Raw genomic sequence first — 14507 nt, 5'->3', positions numbered from 1 at the left:
TGTTTGGTTTCTTCGGTTGCAGGGATGGAAGGCTTAGTATTGAGATTTTCATACATTGAAGGTGCTCGAGCAGCTCGTTGAATTTATGAAATCCTGGAAGGCTTCTGAGAGGGTAAATTTTTTACAAGCTAACTAGACTAGGCTTGAATAATAATGGATGGAATATTGTTATTTACCTTCTTTGGCTAGGAGATCGATCCTAGAGTCTTCCTAGAGTAGAGACACACAACAAACATTGTTCTGAACAGCGCTCAAAAGTATGTTATATTTATTACCAGCTCACTATGAAGATAAATGTCGAGGGTCAGTCAGCGACTACAAAGTTCCCGAACCAACAACAATAGATGTTTAATGCCTTGAACCGTTGTTAAGATGAAACATCTAATATCTAGATTCATTCAGTCTGCTTTGCTCCAGGGCTCCCTTGCTTCCCAGGCATCGTTCTAATATACCTTCGACAACACTCCACTGTCAATCGTTCTGTAAAGCTTGCATTCCCTCCTAATGCCCCAGATAATTAGCTATCACCAAGGATATCAATTCGGAATGGTTCAGTCCGTCAGGTTCCTCTCCGTCTGATCCGTGAAAACCAGAAAACTGCCGACAGACATGGGACAGCGTGCGAAAGAACAACAACACCAAACTTTCATTATTTTCTCATTCAACCGCACACACACACACTCATACACGCAATGCGGAAATAAGCCCGGTGCCGGATACTTAGTGCGGAACGCGTGCGTAAACATTCCGTTCCGGTTTCCGTACGGTTCGCCCAGGCTGGGAAGTTTAACATTTATGCCCAGAGGGCATCCATCGAATAGGCTGATGTATATACATGCGTACGTGAGTGTGTGTGTGTGTGTGTACAGACCGGTGTTGTGCAAGCATCGAGGTGAAAAAACAAACCTCTCTCACTCTCCTTTCTGGGCGCATCAAATAATCCTTCAGGCGATGTGGAAGAAGAGTACGGCAACTGGACCCTTATTCCACCATAATGACAGACAGTGGCCGGTGCAGCAGCTGACCTCACCATACACGCTGGCACCAGCAGCATGGCCTTTGTGCCTGGCACCTTGTGTACATTAATCCCAACATCCAAGTTTGGCACGTGGTACAACGTTTGTCTCGGGCTAGGGCGCACCACAATGCGATGGGTGCCGTATGATTTAGGGGTTGTCCGGTGGGTACCCCGATGTACCGGTCGTGTATTGGGTGACTTTTTTACACTCGTATCCCGCCTGTCAGCACTATCGCAACACTATGCTCCACTGCACTATAGGGATTTGTCCGACAGGTTTGTACGAGAGAGTTGAATAGTGGAAACATAATTGACACTGGTACGTACGCAACTGCAGAACAATAAGGCTGTACTATTAACGGGAATGCATTGAAAATGTGGAAATTATCTGTCTGAAATTCGGCTTACAATACTTAAAAATAAAGCTTGGATTTAATTAATTTAAAAAAGTTTAGGATCTTATACAGATAATGCCTGAAAGTATGCAATACATGATTTATTGTGATCTTTTAGTAAATGGCTTCTTTAAACAAAAAAATGCATACTTTCTGGCTTTCGAAGTTTAAAAAAATATTTGTAACAGATTGTACTCACAAATATCAGTAAATTTTCGGCAATATATTAATTTTATTTGTTACATTAAACACAACTCATTTCCAAAGTAAGCAACAAACTTTAAAACTGCTCATGTATCATGTATGGCCATTTCGCTGCCATTTAGCTTATAGTGTGCCGCTCTCACTGTACCCACAGCCTCATTGAATGGCCTCGCTTTGGCTGTGGTTATGTTGTGTGCAGTGTAACCGAAGCACATGTTCACTTCCACGTAACATTAACCGACTGTGCACGCTCCAGCCAGCCGGGAAAAGCATTCAGGACGAGTGTCCTCTGTGGCCTGTATTCACCGTCTTTACTCGCTTACGTCCTACGCACTCTCTATAGAAACGTGCACGATAGAACCTTCTAGAAATCGTGCACGGTGCTTGTGCGTATGGCTCTACCATTTCGAGGCTATGGGGGCTATAACTTTACGAAAACTATAAGTATTGCTTAAGCACAAGCCTTCCTTCGGAACCACAAGCATACACACGCTCGATTGACACACACACACACACACACACACGACAAGAAGCACAATATGGAGCAGTAACTTTCGCTTGCGCTTCAGCCCAACAATACGTCCCCGGTACTACTCCTTTCTGCACTCTCAGTTCCTTGGTAGCAGTAGCCGTACCAAGAAAATGGAACGACACGTAGCTCCTTTGCCAAAGGACTATTATACGAAGACTAATAAGAATTTATACGATGCCAACACGTTAAAAAGCTGTTAGTTTCTACTTTTTAATCCAACCGTTTGCTAACTGATGTTGATGCTTATTGAAAGCGGGAAAGCAGGACGAAAAGAGAAACAAAATCTCACCATAAAACAATAACGACCCGAAACCATTACACTTTGAAGCGACTACACCTTGGTATGTAGTGCACTTCCAATTTTCACACCTCACTAGACAAGAACTTCACACGAGAAATGGAATGCCTTTCTGCGACAGGTGACAGATGGGAACTGGAGAATGAGAAGCGGCAGGTCAATTAGTTTAACAAATGAAATGTCAAACAGGAACTATTAATCACGCTCCGGTTGCTAAAGACAACTTTAAACGATCATAAATCTCAAACCGACAAATAGGTTAGTAGGAGATAGGTGGGTGATAAAAAAACGGCAACAAACAATGTGTCTATGTTCCTCATTTACAAGCGACAACAGTGTGTATGTATGTGGATAACATCGAAACCATAAACTAGTAAAACGATCGATTTCAATAAAATTCCAATCATTCTTCACCGTGTTTGTGGCCACGCATGCCATGTGATTATGATATTATTTCATGTGTTATTATTTAATTAAAAGATTATATTTGTAGGAAGATAATCTCAACATGTTGAATTATTTTATGTTAAATAATACAACTGTATAAATTATATTCTTATGTTTTGCATAAGATGTCCTATACCACGGGAAAAAGTTATATCGATTTAACTTTCGAAGCATTACTGCCATATCCGCCTAAAGATATGCAATTCGTATGACAGCACGTCCGTTTTGTAAGGTTCAATCCTAATTACTTCTGTTGAATTCGTTCTTGATCGTCACACAAGACTTGTTACATTGATTTCTTCATTCTACTAAATCCCCAATTTAGATGCTACTTTCCTCTTGACAATTGCGTACGTACCATTCCAGCCGAAGCATAATAGACTTGATTTGAAAAATTGAATTCGATCCTGATTCTGTTGTCATGTTGTCTTGTTAAGCTTACAGAGTTATTATATTGCATTTGTACATCATACTGAGCACATTGGATGCTGAATACATCCAGAAGGTCTACACGGTAAACCTCTGTCGAACAACAATTGTCCGTCGAAATGTCTTACTGCTCACTACTACTTCTATTGCATGTCGATTTTAATTAACATAACATCAGCAAACAATCTCATCTACCATTTGCAGCTGCCCATTGGACCCCCATCGTTGTTGCATCACTTACGACCTACATTTTTTATTTCCTAGTTCTCCTGTGGGTTGCTCTGACGACAAACGTTAGAACACAAAATAGTCAAAAGCTCAATCTCGACAGTCTCACACTTCAATGTAACTCCTGATTGCTAAGGATTCCGGAGTTTTCCTCCCGGCAGGCATGGATATAAATGTTCGCCCATTGTCACCGCTGGTGCTAACGGGAAATGGTCTCCTATCCTCCTCCGGCTGTGTAATCTCTTCCCTTCTCTGTTACTACTTGCTACTATCAAGATATTCGCATCACTCGCTGTTGGTCCGGATGCAGCTGAGCTCATCTTCAAGGTTCTTCACACTGCCCAGGTACCTCGCTCAGCCCAGACTAACGTTGATGAACACATTTTTCTATTTGTGGTACAATCGCATACATTAATGACATGTATACGGTACCTTCGTGTTTCCTTCCTTCTGCTCCGTTCTCCCCCCGCAACTATTATTTTGCCCCTCTCAAGGGAGAAACATTTTAGCCGAAAGCTTTCATTTCGTCTACCACCGAGCTTTTGACACTGCTGAATGGGAGCACTTATTGCATCGAAATAGCGTCTTCCCGAAGTGTGTTCACTTATTTTTACGGCCACACGGTCACGCCGGGCACACGGACAAGTTGCCGGGGCCGCTTGTTTTTTACCTTCTAAAAAAAAAAAAAAGGAAGCTCAACACAGCAAAAGATGGAAAATGAAAAGGCACAAGATGAAATGTTCCAGGGCAGGAATGTACACTCATCAAGGATTGCCTTCATTTGGCAGCGTGCCGTAGAATCGTTTTGCTGCTTTTAATGCTTGCAGCCAGTATCTTTCACCCGGGTGAGACACAAGTCGCGGTGGGTATGCCCAGTTTTTAAAGAGAAGATTTTAGCCGGTTGTATGGATACAGTTTCAAAAGGAGCGTTAAATTGCTCTGCAGCAAAAGAATATTTTGGCATTTTTTTTTTGTGCTGGAAATTGAAACACCAAAAGAAAGATGTATTGTAGCGTTTCGTTGAAAATGGAATTTATTCTTAAATTTTGGCATTTATTTCTTTTTACTGAAAGCACCAAAAAAAAGGCAACAAACAACACACAATTAGCAAGTTTTCTTCTAATAAAAAATCACTTTACTGCTAGTAAATTCAGTCTCTTTTATGTGTTAAAACATTACATAGACACATGTCATTTTTCGGGATGAAATTGTTTCATTGTAGAAAGACGATACGGCAAATACCTGCCTGTCTGTACAGTTTTCGTCAGCTTCAGGCTGATTTTTTCCAACCCTGTTTGCTTGTTAGTCTCGCCCGTTGACGGATCAACTTCTGGTGAGAAAATAAATGTCATCGTAAAGCAAGAAATCAACTTGGAAAGCTGAACTCATCACTCCACTTCCCGGAAGCGTTTTCCAAGTAATGCGCCATCCCAGCAATCCCAGCATACACCATGAACCGGGCAAAAGCATGGTGTGAAAAGTGCAAACAGCGGACGAAACATTTCAACCTAGCAGAAATCCCAGTCCTTCTGTTCAGCTGCACTGTGTTAGTGTGCCGCAAAAAGTTTTCTGGAATTCAGTCAAATGCTCATCTTGTAATCATAGGTTTATGGGGAAGACTGCTGTTCATTAACTGGCCCAAATTTTGTGTACGCCAAAAGGGAAACCCCTTTTCTTTCGGTTCTGGTCCAGCGATTAAAACGTTCTTTCGTTTTTTTAATTTTTCAAAGTTCACACGAAAATTTAACTCACCCGGGAGGTAGGTAGCTAACTTTTTAAGTGCTGTTTGGTAAGTGTTTAAATGAAATAATTTTAAATCGGTTGCTACAAAGAGGAGCGCACAGAAACGATGCTACGGTAAGTGATAGCAGCGATTGTAATGAGGAAAATGGTGGTAAAGGCAGAATTTATTGAGCGATACTGAATTATTCTAAATTTTATGACGAGAAGTTGTGTTAGAGAGCTATTTGAAGTTGCATAGTGTGGCTGCACAATGAAATGCTTAATGTCTCAGTTTAAACAAATTTCCGTATAAAGTGGTTTGATTTGTTATGTGTTGCTTGATTATTATAATTTTCCATGTTAGTATTGGGATAATATTTTTTTAAATTTATTTTTGTGCTTTGAAACTTCAAAAAATTTTTAGACTAATTATAAACATATAAGTCCGAATGACATTTGAGCTCCGGTCCAGTCGTATGAAGGCAGACGTCGTTGTCGAATCACTACTGAGCCACTCCACGGAGTAGACTCCAGGAAAAAAATATAATCAACTTTGAATTTCCATTAACGAAAGATTGTTACACAAATATCTTTGATTATAATATATGGATACTAATTGTACTGTTTTCAAAAGGTTTCAAGTTACTCAACTCAAGTTTACATTAGTTTCAAAAAATTTGAATGTTTTGTATCAATATTAATAACTGTAACCGTAAAATTATGTCTGAATTAATACTTTTCTAACTTCATAGTATTTCACGAAAACCGTTTGAAAGTTTTATTATTGTTTAAGAACTGTTTCACGAAAGTTTTTTTTCCACTTTTCTTAGCTTTTTGCCTAGCAACGATGGTTTATAATAGACTAGGCGTCTCCATTGATAATCACTTTCTCTTGTAATCTATTGTAATGAGATTATTTGATGATAAAATAACAGATGGTGTGCAAATTGATAATACAAATTAAGCGTTCATGTATATCATCAAACTAACTGTCAGATAAGAGTAATAATGCCGGGAAAGCATACTCTAAAAAGAACATTTCATTAATGTAATTTATGTATTTTACAGGGGCCTGGTGGTGATGCAGCATCGGCTTCGGTCTTCAAACAACAGGATCGGGATTCAAATCTCATCCGGAACGTCCCCACGTAGTGTGGAATGACTATTCATCTATATGATATCGGCAAGTCTAGTAGGCCAATCGATGGCCGGCGAGACCTTAGAGAGCTCGTTAAGCCAAGAAGAAGAAAAAGTTTTCTCGTTACAGCTATGATAAATGTGTGTTTTTTTTTTTTTAAAGAAACATCTTCTTTTTGGCTTAATGACCTCCCAGGTAATGCCATCTAATATCTTACGAGTGTAAAGACTGGCGTCACTGTTGCTGTCGCCTCTCCATCGATTGTTAGTGAAATTGATCTCTCTTTTACTGTTTGCTTAATATTAATTAAATGCAAGACATCCGAAAGTTCATCAGACTTCTCACATAACATCAAAAATTATTTTAAAAATTTGGCAGGTTTCGATGTAGCATGTATTTATTACTAGTCTTATGACATTTCAAAAATAATTTTGTCCGCTCGTACGTTATTGAAATACTTGGCTCAAAATATTTACTGTGAATATCTTTACTTTTATTCTTACTGCAACAACACCGAATGAAATAACGCATCCAGTCATCAGTGCTTAATATTATCCATCCGAATGAACAAATCACGCTGTGCTTTACACACACTCGACGTCAAAAAGTTTGGCATTGCGCTGCTCAAAGTACTCACTCTTCGTTTTCTTTTGCTCATTAGTTCAATGTTGCTTTTTTTGAGGGTTCATTTTCGTCCAGTTTTGTAGCTACGCTTGTACCGCGATTGGCCCTAAGGCTGCAATTAATTGCTCAGCTGGAAATTCGCTTCGCTCCTTCCACGTGACAATACTTCTTTGCCAAGTTACGCAGCATGCAGATTCTACCACTTGCGACTAAACTTCGAGCAGGCAAAACTTTGCTCACCCGAGCGATGGATAAATCCAGCGACGAACTGGTCACGTCAGATAAAATGAACCATTTATTTGTCGTATTGCTGTTCTGCCAATGGTGGGGTTTTCCAAGAAAGCGACAGGAGACTTTGAGACTTACATAACAATAAAGAAAAAAAAAGGGAAAGCAGATTATGTGAAGATTATTAGCAGCATGTATGTTTGCTGCACAGTGGTTCATATTAGTTATGGTAATTCATTAGTTATTCTCCTTAGCAATTCGATTGAAAATGCTAGAATTTACTTGCAACTTCGTAGTAAATTCTTCTTTTTTAAGAATTTAAAAACTTGCAGATTAAAAAAAATGTTACACACACCACGAAATATTTCCCAATCTAAAACACCAGCATTAAAAACAACGCATGTTTATGAACACCAAATCTGGATGTATAAAAATGCGGTTTTTTAAATGAGGCTGCGACCAAAATTGATTCATTTTAAAATTTGTGACAATCGTCCTTGGCAGCGATCGGAACCTAGCATTGGTGTGAATATGTCTTGACAAACTAACTGAATATTTTTAATCATACAAATTAGTTGCATACAATACATCCAGAGTATAATGACGCGTTACGCTTTTTGTAAACAAGTTGTGGAATGTTGCAAAACTTGATTGTACAAAAAGCTGAATATTCATCACAATATTTCAGTGTCTTTTCAGAAAAAGAAAACGTAATCCAATCTTTTTTTATATCATTCCCCCGACATTGAGATTGTCAAAGTTTGAATTTCTTGCTCTTCCTCCAAACCGTCCCAATATCCAACGCAACCAAAAAATGAGCCAAAAAGTTGATTCACGGCTCACAATCACGACCACTATCGATAACAACCCGCCACGGGAATAGTGCAAACAACGGTGCACCTTTTGCCCGGGCAATACGTTGCCGCATGCTCGAACGCGAACGGCACACTCGCGCGTTCTCGTGCTTCTTCGGTCTGACCGCAAGTTAAACCGCAGCATGACGCGTCAGCCACACAAAGCCAGACCGCGTACGATGGTGCGAAACTCCATCTCGCTGCTGGAGATTAAAAATGCAAATCAATTCCCACCGCTAGCTGACTTCTCCGGCGATGCTGCGTGGAGTTGCTGACCAGCCGAATGCTGGAAACGGTGCCTAAACAACTCGCTTCACGAGGTGAAGCAGTAGCGGCAGCAGTTTAAATGCTCCAGCTACAATCGATGCCAAAACTGATGTCTTCACGCCACATCAAACCACACGGCGGACGCGAGCGAGCAATTCATCGTTTACCGAGGCCAAACTTTGGGGGCAGCAGCATAGCGAAACCATGCAGCCAGCAATCAGCCAGCGAAAGCGGAAGAAACATCTAGCCCCACCGCTTATTGACTCCGGTGAACTATTCGGACGTGATTGGCGTAATTCAATTACCGCAAGTTTGGGCTGGTCATGCATCAAGGTTGTCAATGTTTCACGATCGTCGACACATCTCGGGCGCGTTTTCGGTTCGCCTACCCCGCCGTATGCTGACGGTGAAGAATGCCGCGTCACGCCACGAGATACCCGGTGCGGATGCAATATTTCTATGCTGCCAAGAAATTGCAGCCGGTACGGTACGAAGATGCATTGTTTTGACCTTATGCGCATATTCGCTGTGAGAAACTCGGTGATGGGAAAGAAGATGCATTTGAAGGTCTGGTGCTCGTCGTTCGGGATCAAGTTTTGATGCAGTGGCTCGACGTAACGGATGCATGTTGTTTATGGTTCGAGTGTCAATGAAAGTAATTGAACAGAATCGATCACAATATCAAGCAGTAGGTGTATAATAAAGGTGGGAATAATCGAAACGATGATAAATGTATGTTTTTATTCAACACAATTATCAGTGTTTGATTGGATATTTACAAGCCGGGAGAAGCTTGATTTTAACCTGTTTTAACGTTGACAGAAACAGACTGCCCTGTGGTAGGAAGGTAAGTGTTTGGTGTCTCACGCTTCTCTAGATGGCATCAAATCTTACGCTAGCCAGCTGTGGCTAAAATACGTAAAAAGAAAAATGTGTTATACGTAGTTTGCTATTCTTAAATAACAAAAGCAATTATCAAAAAAAGGGTTTCACAATTTAAAGTCAGTAAATATGAAAATTATTCTAAGTTAGTGCTTGTGTGTGTATGTAAAGAATAAGGTAAAATAATATAAAGGTCAACAAAAGAATCCTTTTGTCAACAGCCTCACAATTCTTGCCATTAACGAGCCATTTCGGAGTATAAAAGCAGTCACGAAGAAACGTATCTCTCCCCCCCATCCATCCGCACAAATTAATGAGTTTCATTTCGCCGAAAAAGCTTGCCGTATTGTTTTCTATCGCCCAAAAGATTCAATTTCAGTTATTTAGTCGATGCCCACAAAATATGCTTCCCACATACCGAGTGCAAAAGCAGCTGGATATTATTATTAAATCGATCTGCAGACAGTTTTAAGGACACACTAATGACGCGGACAACACTTCACCCGTAACCGCACACTCGGTAATTTATGCTGCGCTTAAAGTCCCCTTTTTCCACGGATCGGAACCGAAACTTTCATAGAAGGCGGCACACCACGCAGAGCGAAAAACCACACCGACCGAGTCGATGTTGTTTTTATGGCACACTCAAAACCGCCGAACCACTGGGCCATCCGAAAACGATAAGTAAAACTCATTTTATCCGACCGGCCAACACGATTGGGGATGACGTTGAAGTGTGATAATTAAAGCAAGTCCGCAAATCCGGGCTCCCACTAAAGGATAAACCCTCTTATCTTCTTTCTCGGTAGGATAATATTCAATAGCGAGTGGCACTGTTGTGGTAGGAGAGCTTGTTGGATTGCAGCAACAGCAGCATCAACATAAACTTTTTTGGAGAATAATAAAATTCATCTGAAATTGAAAACAATTAAAAGTTCAATTTTCTCCATCAGTGTTTGTGTGTCCTGTTGCATCGAACAACGGGCCAGGACATTTCGTACACAGGTCGCAAGATATACGAAACAGCGGGCGCAATGTGACAAATACAATTTTGGCGAATTTTCCCCATCAGCGGAGATAGCAAAATAATGTTATGCAATTATGGTCTGCCTGCCGGAACTAAGTGGCAATGAATAATGAGCTTTCAAGAAATTGATGGTTGTTTAACGATTTTTCAGGTGAATAATAATGACGTTAAATGTACGGTTTACTTTGAGTCCTTCGTCTTTGAATCAATTGGATGGTCTATTTTCGATTTTCAATATTGCTTTTCTGGCCTTTGGCATTGCGAAATAGGCTACTATCGAGAATTAATTATTGATAGATAGAGCAGCTTATTGATAGATTTCTTTTGAACATGATTCTTGGTTTTCAGCAATTAAAAATTCTCAATTCTTTAAAAGACGGTTAACATTTCAGCTGCAAAACGATTATGTTTTGATTATTTTATCATGGAATAGACATTATGTAGTATCGGATAAGTCTAATCGCTATCGACGCTCATCTTTGTTATGAGTATCTAACACTGAAATAAGTAGTTTCGAATGATGATTCGATTAAGCACCAGGCTAACTGATCAATTTACAATTGCCCATGACACGTAACTAAATATCCATGTGAGATGTGTCTAATTGTATAAAATTCATATTAACGAACATCCCAATGATTCACTCATACATCAACATAAACAAAAATGTTGAATCATAAAGTAAAGGACCATAAAAATAACTAGTCTGGCAGTTTTAGTGTTGAATATGTTACAGAACAGTTCACACAAGAGACGATGTATCCTCCGTCCGCTCCACTTGTTCAGCACTGATTGATGTAGCTACGAACGAATATCGAAACAACAATGGGATAAACCGTAAATCAATCACATTTTCAAGAATGTGGTGCTCACGTGGATGTAGTGTTTTGTGGATAGATCTTGCACAGAATCCTCTATTCCTCGTCCACGAGCGATCATCTGATGTCATTCTCATGACATCACCGGCCCTCCGGAGTGAACTCTTTATAATAGCGACTCTTCAATTACTATTTCACATATTCGAGGCCAAAAATCTTTCTAAACATCTTAATGCTTAGCATGTGTTATGACTGGTTGGTAGCCCGCACTCTAACGATTCCTACGTTCGACATTTATTAGCCAAGTATTGTTTCGTTTGACTCCTACTCAAATATTTCCGTAGCTTACTTCCATGCTATTTTAAAAAAATTCTGCTACATCCTTAAATCCTCACCATCAAACCAATAATGTCTACGTCATCTGCGTATACCAACGTTCCAAACTTGACTTACAATAGATGGTCCCCGATGATTCTGCAGTGGTTACTCGAATGGTTTTCTCTAGCTCTCCATTTTATTAGCAGGCGCGACTTTATTCTATGTATGTTCACATAAGCTATAAGCATGAAATATATTTCAATTTTTCAATAATTCCATGTTTAATGTTTACCCATAAAAAGCTTTTAAAATCCAAGAAATGAAATAAAGAAAAATCAGAAAAATTTAAAGCAGCGTTTAAATAATTTTGCAATTAGAAATTTATTCCCTGTACCAGCACCAGGTGAAAAGTAAAGTTTTCACCTTTTTAGTGCTACCAGCAATTCTCGAAAGCTGTTTTGATGCTCCAGATTTTCAACCAAAACCAAAACCATTAGTGTGCACCGGTGGCTCGCAGCAGAAGAATTTACCAACCTAAAATAATTGTGATTGCATGATTTTTTAATTCCGTTCGGGAATTTCGTGCACTGCACACGCGGGCGCACTTCTGCTGCTGCTGCTGCTACTGCTAGCCGTCCGGTAACCTAATTTCCTCCCAACGGTTCCCTGATTAGACCGACTCACTGACAAGATAAAAGACAGATAGTTCCACACAAGGCCCATTCCCTAGCGAGCAGGCTGAAATGATCCGGGACGTAGTATAAGCGAGAACAAACGTAAGCGAAAAAGAAAACAAAACTGTGAACCAACAAAGTACTCTCGGTAGGCTCTGGTGGGTACTGAAAAGTGGAAGGATCACTCTACCGTACTGAGGGACTGCACCATGAGAGTACAGAGTAGAGTGAAGGATCGCTACTGCCCGGGTCATGCTAGAAACCCCGTGCGACAATTTTCATTATCGTGCGTTGTTAAATTTGCATCCTGTCAATCACGGCGGGCCTGCTGGGCACGTTATGCTGCTTCTGGGCTGAGCTGTCATTCACCGACACCGGCACTTCATGTGGCTTTTCGAGCCGAACATGAGAATGTCAATCACCCCCAGCTACGTACTGAAACGATCCGCAAAAATTTACCACACACACACACACACACACACACACACACACACACACACACACACACACACACACACCACTCTACCTTGATTGAAAGCTTCAAGCGTTTGAGGTGACAAATAGAGCAAAAAAGAGGATATTCGCTTGGAATGATAGTTTAGTGAGATTTCCTTCGGCAGCCACGTCCATAACTTCAACTGTTGGTAAGCGAACAACTATCCTCAAGATCAGAGATCGTGAAGAGCACTTTGATCCGCGCCATCGGTCCTCTGGGATGGTGGAATTCTATCCCAAAAACAAAAAAAACAGGATTCCTATGAATGGATCACTCTTCGTAAAGGTCCAGCCAGCACGGTAAAGCAAAGAATCGTCGAGTGGTCCAACAAAAAGGCTGCAGAAAAAATCCAACAAATTTTCCACATGACATTCAACGTAAATTTACGAGAGCCAATCTTGCGGTTAAACGTCAAAAGCACCTCCCTAAGAGAAGCAGTTTTATGTGGTTTTTATCCCTTTCGGTTCGTTTTTCTTGGCCTCATTTTTCACACTCACACGATTCCAATGACCCGGAGAGGCGAGTTTGCACACGGCGCAAAGCGACACAAGCTTGCCCCCGAAAGAAGGCCGTTTTCTCGTGCTACGGCGGCGAAATAAATGGCAAAACGAACCTAAGAAATGCTGGTACACGGGTTCTCGGAAATGTGTTCTTTGGGTGTGTATATGCAGAAATTATTCATCATCACCTGAAGAAGAGTGTTTTTCCATCGTGAGACTCTGCTTCACCCCTCCCAGGGAACTAGTTCCCGCTGTCACGGAAGTGCAAAAAGGCTATTTTCCGTTTGCTTTACAGTAAAATGCTTACCAGGCAGTGAGGCAGCAAACGAGAGCTTGTTAGCAGGATCCACACAGCAATAACAAACATAAAACCGTTTCCCACACAAGCAAATCAAGTCAAACGCCATGTTGTACGGGCTGTTCGCTTGGAGCAGGAAAAACACTATACGCCCCAAAAGCGCCAAGATGTCGTATGTCTTTTAATTATACATTCCACCAGTGCAGACACACACACAGGAAGCGCACCTTCGGGGACGTATATGTTTGTTTAAAATTATGCTCATTTTTTAATGTCACGGTTGGCTATATCTGGATCCGTGAACGGAATGGAAAACTCCTATTTCCGGGACCAAGAAATCAGGGATGCTGTATCGCATATATCCCGGCACGAACACAAGCCACACGTAACGCCATTACGTCGAACTACAGTCAAAGCTCACGTCACATAAGCATGGAAATGGAACGGTTGGCCCGGGAAGCAGTAAGTTGAATTCTGAGGAGAATTCTGGGAGGACTTTACGGGTGGCTCTCATTATTTTCTGTTTCACAAATTCCATAGGGCAACTGAGCGGATTACAAATTCTTCGTATCAAGTGTACGAAATAACACAGCGAAAAAGCATCATATTTATTCATTTGCCTTACAAAAGAACCGTCGCTTGAAGATGTGGGTCTAGGAACCGAGGGTAAACGCTGGCGCGATGTCTTCCTTTCGCTAAATGTGTGTTTTGGCACTGGCAAGTGCTCTGTATTTAGAGAGGTATTATTTACGACTAAAGATTGTATGATCAAAGTGCTTTTTGGAGCTCAATTGTTACATTTTTGATAGCAAAACATTTTATGCTACCGAGAGTGGTTTCTAAGTACGTTGTTAAAGATTATTAAAACTTTTACTGTCTAGTCTAAGAGTTAGCATTGTGCATTAACTAGTGGAACATTATGCCAAGGTGTTTGAAAGCACAACAATACAAAAGTGTGTATAACAGACTGGAACCTAATTTCACTATTACGTCTTGCTAGAAAATCCCCAGATGCATTCAAGTAGAAACGAAAAAGTCTGATTCAGTAAGACGAGTTGTCTGTCGTTAATCTTAACTAATGAGAAACATTTGTTATCCGACGGTGGAGAC

General features: G+C 40.6%; 2 protein-coding genes across 4 annotated transcripts in view; both read right to left on the bottom strand.

Annotated features, from left to right (window-relative positions):
- Window positions 1-14507, bottom strand: part of LOC126565670 (thioredoxin-2-like) — a 286777-nt gene that overhangs the window by 73215 nt on the left and 199055 nt on the right. The window contains exon 1 of one of the 2 annotated variants that reach the window (XM_050222869.1): window positions 10148-10152. The exons of the other annotated variant lie outside the window; for it this stretch is intronic. The gene's annotated coding sequence lies outside the window, so the exon portion shown is untranslated. Of the gene's footprint in view, window positions 1-10147; window positions 10153-14507 lie in introns of those variants that run through there. 2 annotated transcript variants of the gene reach the window in all.
- Window positions 1-14507, bottom strand: part of LOC126565049 (protein rolling stone) — a 62864-nt gene that overhangs the window by 38615 nt on the left and 9742 nt on the right. The window lies entirely within an intron of this gene.

The sequence above is a fragment of the Anopheles maculipalpis genome, chromosome 3RL (assembly GCF_943734695.1).
Source record: "Anopheles maculipalpis chromosome 3RL, idAnoMacuDA_375_x, whole genome shotgun sequence".
Classification (NCBI taxonomy): domain Eukaryota; kingdom Metazoa; phylum Arthropoda; class Insecta; order Diptera; family Culicidae; genus Anopheles; species Anopheles maculipalpis.
This window is presented reverse-complemented; position numbering and strand designations above follow the sequence as displayed.